The sequence below is a fragment of the Echinops telfairi genome, unplaced genomic scaffold (genome assembly GCF_000313985.2).
Source record: "Echinops telfairi isolate 266 unplaced genomic scaffold, ASM31398v2 ScPeMD7_655;HRSCAF=1070, whole genome shotgun sequence".
Classification (NCBI taxonomy): domain Eukaryota; kingdom Metazoa; phylum Chordata; class Mammalia; order Afrosoricida; family Tenrecidae; genus Echinops; species Echinops telfairi.
The window spans coordinates 6625828-6636859 of record NW_022104553.1 but is presented as its reverse complement, the minus strand read 5'-3'; positions in this window follow the sequence as shown (position 1 = coordinate 6636859).

Sequence of the window (11032 nt, the reverse complement as noted above, 5' to 3'; positions counted from 1 at the left end):
ACTGCAGCCACTGTGCATTCTTAGCACAGAATGAAGTGGGGCTTACCCTCCGCTATTATACAACATGATATTCCATTGTAATCCTTGGAAGTAGATCAGCAGGTCTTTCTTCTGAGTCTGTCTTAGGGAAGCTTCTAACTACAGATACTGTAGTTCAAGAATCTAATCTTTTTTGTGTGCATGAATGTGTCCATAGCCTCTGCCCATTCAGTACACAATATGAATTCAGAGTGAAGTAAGCATGGGGAAATTTTTCAAGAAGATAGTTACTTATTTATATAGTTAATTTTAAGGCATCTCTTTCTTTTCACTTTTTGGACACATGCTTCAACATTCACTTGGTCATTAATCAACAACTCCCCTAAGAATACCTTTTAAATTGTTGCCTGAAAACTTTATTCCAAAATTCTGCTCTTTTATTTCACTTTTAATTTTTTTTCAAGTTTTGTTGGTCAAATATTGAAGCAAATCAAAGAATCTTTTGGTGTATTTCTTGCATATCATTGCGTCCACTAGAATTAAGGTACACGAGGGAGAGATTTGTTTTCTTTGCTACTTACTGCACGGCTTTAAACCAGGAATGGCGTGTTTTATCCTATTACCATATTTAATCAATCCGTGCGCTGAGGGAATCATCAGAGAAACTGGATTATATGTGGAAGAAAGCAGCATTAGATTGGAGGAAAGCTTATTAACAACCTGTGATATACAGATGACACAACATTGCTTACTGAAAGTAAGGAGGGCGTGAAGCATTTGCTGATGAAGAGCAAGTATTGCAGCCTTAGGTATGGATTACAACTCAATGTAAATGAAATTAAAGTCCTCACTAGTGGACCAATCGGTAATATAATAAATGTAAAAATATCAACTTTGTCAAAGATTTTTGTATTGGATCCATAATTAATGCTCATGAAAATGACAGTAAAAAGATCAAATGATGCTTTGCATTGGGTAAATCTGCTACATAAGACTTCTTTTGAGTTAAAAAAGAAGGAGATTACTTTGAAGAGTAAGGTAGGCGTGACCCAAGCCATGGTATTTTCAATTGCTTCATATGCATGTGAAAGTTGGACATTGAATGAGGAAAACTGAAGAAGAATCGATGCCTTTGAGTTGTGGTGTCTATGAAGTATATGACAAACAAATCTATCTTTGGAGAAGTATTGCTAAAGTGATCTTTAGAGGCAAGGATGTTGAGATTTTATCTTACATACTTTAGTTATTTTCAAGAGAGACCAGTCCTTGCAGAAGAACATTCTGTTTTGTATAAAGGCCACAAAAAAGAGGAAGACTATGAACAAGATGGAATAGCAATTTGGCTGCAACAATAGGCTCAAGCACAGGAGCAATTGTTAGTAGGATGGTACAGGACCAGGAAGTGCTTCGTTCTGTTGTGCCATAGGGCTGCTGTGGATCCAAATAAGATTGATGGCACCTAACAACCAAAGCAATGAGCTCTTCATTGCAAATACCTTTTCAACAACAAAATCAGAGACTATACACATGGATTTCTCCAGACGGAGTACAGAGAGATCCAGTGGATTATGGCTGTGGCAATAGACAATGGAGTAGCTCAACATGGGCAGTCAAAACAGGGGCTCACTGTGGAACAGATCACCAATTGCTTGCATGCAAACTCAAAATGAAGTTGAACAGAACAAAAACAAGTCCATAAGCGGTACAACACAAACTGGGGTATAGCCTACCTGCATTTTGAGAACATCTCAAGAATACATTTGACTCATTGAACACTAAGGACAACGACTTGAGGAGCTGTGGGATAGCAGCAAGAACGGGATAGGTGAAGAAAGGCAAGGATCATGAAAAAGACAGGGACGTTCAAAGTGGATGTCAGAAGAGATGCGAAAATTTGCTCTTGTGATCAAATAAGCAAAGGGCAGAAAGGATGAAGTAAAGGAGCTGAACCGAAATTGTCAAAGGGTGAGTTGAGAAGACCAAGCAAAGTGTTATAATGAAAAGCGCAAAGGTCTGAAGTTATAAAACCAAAAAAGAGGAGGAATCGGTCCAAGATATATCAAGCTGAAGGAAGTGAATAAAAAAGTCAAGCTTCAAATTGCCATATTAGAAAATTCTATGACCGAAATATTGAACGGTGCAATGCGGGAAGTATCAAAAAAAGATAGAAGGAATACACAGGCATTGGACCAAAAATAACTAGTCAATGAAGAACAAATGATACTGAATAAAGAAATCCAACCTGCACTGACCACATTTGCCAAGTATAAGGCTCCAGAAATGGATGGAATGCCTGGTGAAATGTATCACAAGCTGATGAAGCATCAGAAGCTCTCACTCACCTGAACCAAGAAGTTTTGAAGACAGCTACCTCACCAAATGACTGGAAGCGATCCATATTTGTGCAAGTCCAATAAAAGATGACTCAACAGAATGCGCACATTATACAACACTCTCATAGCTATAGCATGCATGTAAAGTTTTGCTGAAGATCATTTCACCACAGTCACAGCAGAATTGAAAGGGAGATGCCAGAAATCTAAGCTGGATTCAGAAGAGGATGTGGAATGAGAGATATCAGATATCAACAACAAGAAGACATATCATCACGATTGGAGGAAGGAGTATTAACCGTCACCTGTCACTTAGACGAGGAGGAGGAGGAAAATTTGCTTCAGCCAGTGGAGAGGAGAGAAAATTCCAGATATGGGGAAAATGAGCAGACTTTAAATTATGAAAGACCTACCATAGTTGAAAGTAGGAGGAATCAGGCAAATAGACACGTGTCCATACTGGAAAGAAGTGGGAAATCAGACGAGTTAAGTACTATGTGATTAGATTCCCCAAAACCTAGCTCGTTGCCATCCAGTTCATTCTAATTCATAGAGACTCTGTACGGAAGACAGAGCAGAACAGCCCCTGGGCATTAGAAAGATTTAAGAGCTAGTGGTTTTGAACCGTGTACTTTGTGGTTAGCAGCCGAACATGCAACCCACTGCACAACCAGGTTCCCATGGTTAGATTTCCAAATAATCTAAATTCACTGTCATCAAGTCAATTCTGACTCATAGTGACCCCCTGTGGGTTTCCAACACTGAAATCCCAGTCTTTCTCCCATAGAGCTGCTGGTGGTTTGGGAGCTGCTGGTGGTTTTGAACTGCTGACGATGCAGATCACAGCCCAGTGGGTAACCACTATACCACCATGGTGCCCATGGTTGAATTACTGTCTTGAACCTTAGGCACAGGAGCTTGGATTTGATAGAATTGGCAAGTGATGCCTCTTAAAATAAAAGAATTTTGTTTATAAAGAATGATTTGAATATTAAAAGACAAAGATACCAGGAACAGAATCCAGTGGCTATGAAACATTTACTAACGTGAGATGATGATCCTTGGGCAGTGGGAGTAGAAAAGTATATAGAAGACAGGCACATGCAATAGGAGAAAGTGAGATGTCAAGTTATGTTCATGACCAGAAGAAAATCTACCTCCCATCCTGAAATAATAAGACAGCATAAAGGCCCAATTTATTCCCGAAGCAGATAAAACAAGTTAGACCGGGTCTCATAGGTAACAGTCTGAGACAGGAGTAACAAATATATTGGCCTTTGGTTTAATGAACTTATTTTCAGAATTCAAAAAGAGCTTTTATTTTACTTGTAATTTTTTAACATATTTATGTGAAGAATATATAAAAGTGAAAGATTAATCTAGAGCTTGGTAAATGTCTATTAATGATTTGTGTTGCTAAAAATAGCGATGATATATTTAATTGTATTGATACATGGGAAATGTGGCTCTGATTTCCTCATTAAATTTTCTACAAATGCTTCTTTAGTTTGTTTATTTATACCTTTGAGAAAATATAATGCTAACACCTCAAAAGTTGTAGCTAATGTCACATATGTACATGCACTGATAGGATTCAAAATACTGATGCATTTGCTTTTAAGAGTTACATTTTATAAATTGTATTTTAAAAGTCAAGGCAGATACTTTCAAAAGTAAGGTGTGCATGTATTTGTTGCATGCATTAAGTTAATTATAATAAGATTTAAAGCAATATGATATTTTAATAAAATGCATTACAGATTATTTTACATTAGAATCTTCGCTATTATTTTCATGAGCAGTATTTAAAATAGCAAATATATTTGTCATAAATGAAAAACATTTAAAATACAGTTATTGGCCAGATTTCCATCACCTTTTTATTATTGTTATTGCATGTTATTGAATTATTTTCCCAATGCTACACATGTGTACAGTATTTCCACTATACTGGGCTGCCTTAGTCTGGGTAGACTAGAGAAACAAAATTCATGAACACTCATATTTATGAAAGAGCGTTATATAAAGGGCACATTAGCATCCCAACCCTGTCCAGCCCAATCCCAAAAGTCTGACAGTAGTCCATATGTCCAATATCGATCTACGAAGTTCTCCTCAAACTCACAAAACACACGCAGTGATGCTGAATGCATGAGGAAAGCTGAATCAGTGAGCATGTAAGCTTCTCAACACTGGAAGGGGTCTCCACGCGGCTGCATCAGGATGTCTCATGGGAAGTGAGCCTTGCCGGCTGAGCCAGAGAACTGGCTAAGGCAGCCACAACTGGTCTGACCATCAGAGTGCAAGAGACCAGAGAAAAAAGTCTAGGCTAACCAAGCCATTTATCTCTCCACCCTTCAATGAATCCCACATGTGTTTATTGGCCAGGTTGGCACAATAACCCTTAATTATCTCATGGGCTGCTAAATGAATTCTGCTGAGCTAAATACTCTTTGGATGAGCAATATCTGGACTGACTTATACACACTGAGTGATTATCAAAAGCTTCAATTGCACTGTGAAGCTACACCAGTGCATTAAGAACTTTGGGTAAGCATCGGGCCTTTGTATTCATTTTCTAAAAACACCCCTAAAATTTTCTTCAGGTGACTGTAGGAATAATTTCTTCCATAAGAACTAATGCCAGATTAATTTTGAAGAGCTGGAAATTGAAGATATCCCAAATGTCCAACATATTCAAGATCTACTCTGCTCCATTGTGTGCCTGTCCCCCACCACTCCTCCCTTGAGAATAATCCCTCATGTCCCTGGGTTCTGAAACTCACTGTAATGTCCCACAGAAACTTACAAAACATTAAGGAATTATCTTACATCATTTTGGGTGCTGCTCAGTTCAAAATCTGAGGGTCAGACACAGGTGAGCTAAAGGCAGGGTCCAGAGACAGAAGCCAAAAATGTCCAAAGCTCACAGCAGATCTTGTTCCTTCCACTAAACCCCAGTCAGAAAATAGAAGTCTGGCTTTCCACGTGAGGCAATCATTGCTAGAACCAGCACCCATACACCATGATTTAAAATTACCAAGGCAAAACTAAAGATGACCCCAAGGAAAGAGAGCGTGGGGCTGGGCCCACACCCTTCACCAAATTCTAGTCTCAATCCAACCCCACTCCTGTCCATCAGTGTAGTAGAGAATGCCCTGCAGGTGTATAAAGCCCCAAACCATACTATATCATCTAAGGAACCATAGATAGAAGGGCTGTATTAATTGATCATAACTCAATAACTCCATATGTTATGACTATGATATTACTTAGAAGTCTTGAGACTTTAATGCTAGTAGTTCAGGAGTTTCATTTATTATTAAAGTCAATTTAACCATCTTTTTCCCAAAAGAAATAAAATGCAAACAACATGGAGCTTTGTTCTGTAGAAAAAGTTAATATTCCAAATATCTCAACTTTGTTATATTTTTAAAATGTATTTAATGTATAATTAAGTGATTAACTCTTTTTAGACTTAATAACAGATGCCTAGTGCTTACTTATGTGGGTACTATACTATCCTCTCTATCTAAAAAATCAACAACAAAAAACCATAATATACATATTATCCCACTACATGCATTGATTTATAGAAAACACATCCAAGCTCATGTGTCACACCTCTTTTGTGTGTTGTATCAATATCTTTGTTTAATTTTCTCTTGAAAATATTAGCATAAAGTGCATCATGGATCCCACATACAGCAAAACTAGTGCTAGTAATAGCATCAGCAAAAAGAAAAGAAGACATATCTATTTGGAAATTGAATAAAAGTCTATCAAACAATATGAAGCTGGAAAATTGTAGGGAAACATTGCCCTATTCCACCTGAGAGGGTTAGTTGGGCACAAAGATTTGCCCAGAATGCATGATTGTTTGAATCTGCCCAGAACCTGGTGCAAACACTGAGTGAAAATGAGATTGCTTGTTGAAAACAACAGGAATCCTCCTTTAATAGAATATTTTGCTAGTTTGGATACATCTTGAGCCTGAACTTGTTGTGTGCTGATATAGCTCCTGAATTTGAAATGTTGTGAATTTTCTCTTTTGGCATATTAATTAAACTGACAAGCTCAAGAGGTCTTTCTTCCATGAGTTCCTCTTTTTCCCTCATATTCAATCTTATATCTTGAGTAGATACTCCTTGCCTCTCAGGTAGCACTTAGCTGGGTGCAAGAGAAAATCAATGAAAGCTATTGCTTGTGATATAGGTAGAGCACACTCTACAATCACAATGATCCTTCTAAACAAAGAAAAACTTATCCATGCTGTTAAAAATCGAGAGCCTTCACTGAAAGCTACAAGACTAACAAAAACAGGAGAGGGACCTATATGAAAAATAGAGAAACTGATAGTGGCATTCGCTGAGGACCAAAACCCCAAAGCTAATCCCACTCAGCATATTGACAAACATTGCTAAGGTACAAAGCTTTTTCAGTTGCTTAAAGAAAAGGCGGGGCCAAACTACAATATAGAAATCACACAAGGAAAAAAAAAAAAGAAGTCACACAAGGAACAAATCACACTCCATTCTATTCCACAGATTATCTTATTGATGTTCAACGATGCATGGCTGTACATATCAGTGTCTGTATTCTAACACACTTATAATAATTTATTCAGTTATTTTTGCATGTTGGTGTTAGGTGCCATTGGTGAACTTCATGTGCGTATGACTGTATGTGCAAAATAATAAAACTGTGCCTGCCATTATGTCATTCTCCCAAATATTGCTATGTGTGAGCTATTGTAGCCACTGCATCAATCCATCATTCATGGTCTCCCTCTTATTCACTGACTCTCTACCAAATTAATAGTGAATAATGACAAAAAATTAAAAGCACTTTAAAACCATCAGTTGCTCCAGGTAGAATCACCTATCTGGTGTTACTATTATTAGATCAGAAATTAAGAGCCACGAAGGCCAATATTGGGAGACGGGGTGCTCCTTCACCAGATCTAGTGGGATGGTGTCTGCCACCCTTTCCTATGCCCAAGCTATAAGACATGCACCATGCAGTGATTTCTCAGGCTGCTGTCTAAGGGTGGTCATAATCCCTGACTCTCAGAGAGCCTCCAAAAATTAGCCACAAGACCTCCCACTGGAGTTCCCCTCTCTGCTATACACTCTGCTCTTTCATTCTCAGACTTTGCATCCTTCCTTTCTAGCCAGCAACAGGGTGACTACAGTGGCCGTCAAGTGTACCCCTCTACTCAGCTCCAAGCTTGCCAGTATGGATAACAATGGATAATTAGCCACTACAGGAGTGCAGCCAGGGCAGAATTCTGATCCAGTTGGCCCCAAAACACTTGGCTAATCTGGTCCCCTTCCATGGGTAACAGAGTAGCACAACCCTAATACCAGGGCACCCCACAATCCCATTATAAAAATAACATTTTGGTTTTTTTGTTTGTTTGTTTAAAATGATTACAATTCCAGGCTGTGTTCTTTTGCATAACTTTTAATGTAAGTCACCAGAAACCTGGTCCTGGTCTATTAACATAATATTAGCATAACAAGACAGGCAGAACTCTAATCCCCAGAGCACAGCCTAGGATTTAAACATTAACAAACAAACAAACAACAACAAATCAGGAAAAGCCAGGGGCTAAAAGCCACAGCCCAAGCTCAAAAGTGGCAAAAACTGGCTCTACCAGTTTGGGGTTCCACAGAGAGTCTTTAAAGACTGCAAACTGTGGCCAGACAGTCCAGACCAGACCCTTGCTCACGCCAGAGGCCCGCCCCAACCCAGCCCAGTGGCATAGCTACATAGTCACCAGCCTCAGCACACCTTCTGAGGCCTCCCAAGGCCTCCGGCCACTGATTCACCTAGGTACTACGCTTACAAAGCAGCCGACTCCAACACCAGGTAGTCCCCAAAACCACTCTTACCAGGCACACAGGAAAAGGGGAGCAGACAAGGATTTCCCTTGTCCCACTTCTTTTCAACATTGTAATGGAGGTCTTAGTTATCAACATAAGGCAGGAGAAGGGCATTAAAGGTATCACTTTGGGAGAGGGGGAGGTAAAACTATTGCTATTTGTAGTTGACATGATTTTTTACGTTGAAAACCCCCAAAACAACACAACAGGAGTCTTGGCAGCGATCGAGACATATGGAAGAGTGGTGGGATACAAGATTGTGAGGTTTCTTGGGTGGGAAATACCTTGGTTCTTGGCTTCGCATGAGGAAGGATTCACGCAGAAGCCTGGTTTGTGCTCCAAATGGGTTTTTATAAAGGATAGAAGAAGTTTCAGGTTTTACAGTCGTGGAACATGGGCAACCCATGGGATTGCACACCTACATGTGCTGGCCTGAGGCCAGAGCGAGAGACCTTGGCATGGCCAAGCAGAAAGCAAGAAACAGCTGAAAGGGAAGCAAGGTGATCTCCTGGTTCTGGCCTTAAGGCCTTCGGCTGGGAGGTGTGGTCAATGGTACTGGTTGAGCCCATTGGCTGGATTAAGCTCACCTGGCCCAGTTTGGGCCAACCTAGTTGTACCACCCACCTGGCTCGGGCTTGAATTGGCGCATGCCCCTTAGTCTTCATTGACTTCCAACCTTCTGTGGGGGGCCTTTAGGCATGGAGAGGAATAACACCCTATCCTACCACTGAACATTTCCTCACTGAAGGTGTATGAACCCAAATCTTTGGGGTACTGGGCGACACCATCTCTAGCTGCTTCCTGCTGGCAAAAGGGGCACAAAGTGGGGCTTTGGATGCACACTCTTCCTCCTCAGTTGGAAGGGGTTGTCCATTCAAGGCCCACAATGAATGAGGTTGGGGTGATCCAGGAGCTGGTGATCCTGGAGCTAGCACATTTGGCTCAGAGACATTGGTAAACTGAGGACTTCGGAGGTTCCAACCCATGACAGCTCTCTCCTGCTGCTTCACTGCCTGGGCTAGGCCAAACTTCAATGAGCAGATGCCCACTGGCCTGCAGGCACCTTCCCTCCTGGTTGTTGGCCATAGGAGGACAAAGGATGGCCTGGTGGCCAGTCTGCTTGCCAAGGTCACTTGACCCTTGGGTGGCCCCACTCTGGTTAGGGCAGTTGCATGCCCAGGGGCCCAGCTCCTGACACAAATAGCACTTGGCACTCTGGTCATAGGTCTGGGGAACCTGGGAGGCGTTTGCTGGACAATGGTTAGGAAGTTTGGTCAGTAGCTAGGCATGTCTGATGTCCTCCCATCTCTCCTTCTCCTGAGCCTGCACCTCCCGCTCCTGTTCCCTAGTGTAAAAGGTGGCAGTAGCACCAGCGACCATCTCTTCTAGAGTAACTCCTTCAGGCTTCTGCACTAACTTCTGGAGCTTTTTCCAAATGTCTGGTGCTGTCTGTGTGAGAAATTTGTCCCTGAGTAAAACTTGCCCTTTGTAGGGATCTATGTCTATAGCAGCGTGATTCCTCAGGGCCTCTTTCAGCCCCTCTAAGAAGCCCCCGGGGCTTTCCTCAGGTCCCTGGTGAATAGCTGTCAGTTTGGCATAATCAATGGCCTTTTGCTGACCTGACTTCAGTCCACTTTTGATACACACCAGGAAAGGTTCCCATACCCCATCCTTCCTTGGGATCATTTAATCCCAAGCAGGGTCAGTAGAAGGCACAGCTGTTTCTGCTGCTGAGTACTTATAATTCATCACATGTGAATTCTCTGAAAACTTCCTAGCACCTTTTAGCACCCATGTTTTCTCAAAGTTTGTCACCATCTGTCCCGATATGACCATTACATATTTCTACGTTAAATCATAGGCTGGGGTGAGGTCCTGGAAGCTTTCTATGTACTGTTCAGGTTTGTCAGAATAACTTCCCAGGTCACTTTTAATCTGCTTGAGTTCCATTAGGATTAAAAGCCTGTGGATTTCCTGGAGATTGAACTTAGTTTCAGGGTCCAAAGGTGGTGCCCCAGGGCTCAGGGTGTAGTAGTCCTGCGCTTCAGGGCCCCTGAGGGGGTCCTGAGTACACTGGGAATTAAGATCTTAACTGTTCCTCAACAGGAAACATGCTCTAACATAAGAGAACTCCTCCCACTTCCTCAGCCTTCCACAGAAATATTTTTGCTGAATCAGGGTTGGAAGGGGAAGTGTGCCATTCTTTGGCCAGAATTCCCCGTCTCCTAGGATGTACTGTGGCCAGAAGGAATTGCAAAGCAAATTCAGCTTCTGTTGCTCCAGCATCTCCAGATCAAATCTATCTGAATTAGACAGAATACACTGAGTGGGGTCCCCTTTGGCACTGAACTGATGATCCCCATCTTAGTGCAATCCAAAGGTTATCTCCAAGTCATGTCCCTTGGCCTCCGTTGGCTTCCAATCTCCTGTAGGGGACCTTTAAGCATAGAGAGGAACAACCCGTAGTTCTGCTATATAACAAGATCAACAAACAGAAATCTATTGGTTTGCTGTATACATTGGACAAGACGACGGGAGAGGAGATCAAGAAGGCAGTACCCCTCACAACTGCCAAGAACAAACAAATATCTAGGAATCTATCTACAAAATCTGAAAGACTTACACCCAGAAAACTACAGAACCCTATTACAGGAATCTAAAAGCGATCTCCACAAATGGAAGAATATCCCCTGCAGAAGACTCAATATAGTAAAGATGTCAATCTCACCCAAGGCACTATACAAGTTTAACACAATCCCAGTTCAAATACCAACAACCTTTTTCAAAGACTTGAAAAACCTGACTGTGTTAGGTACTTTAGAGAAACAAATC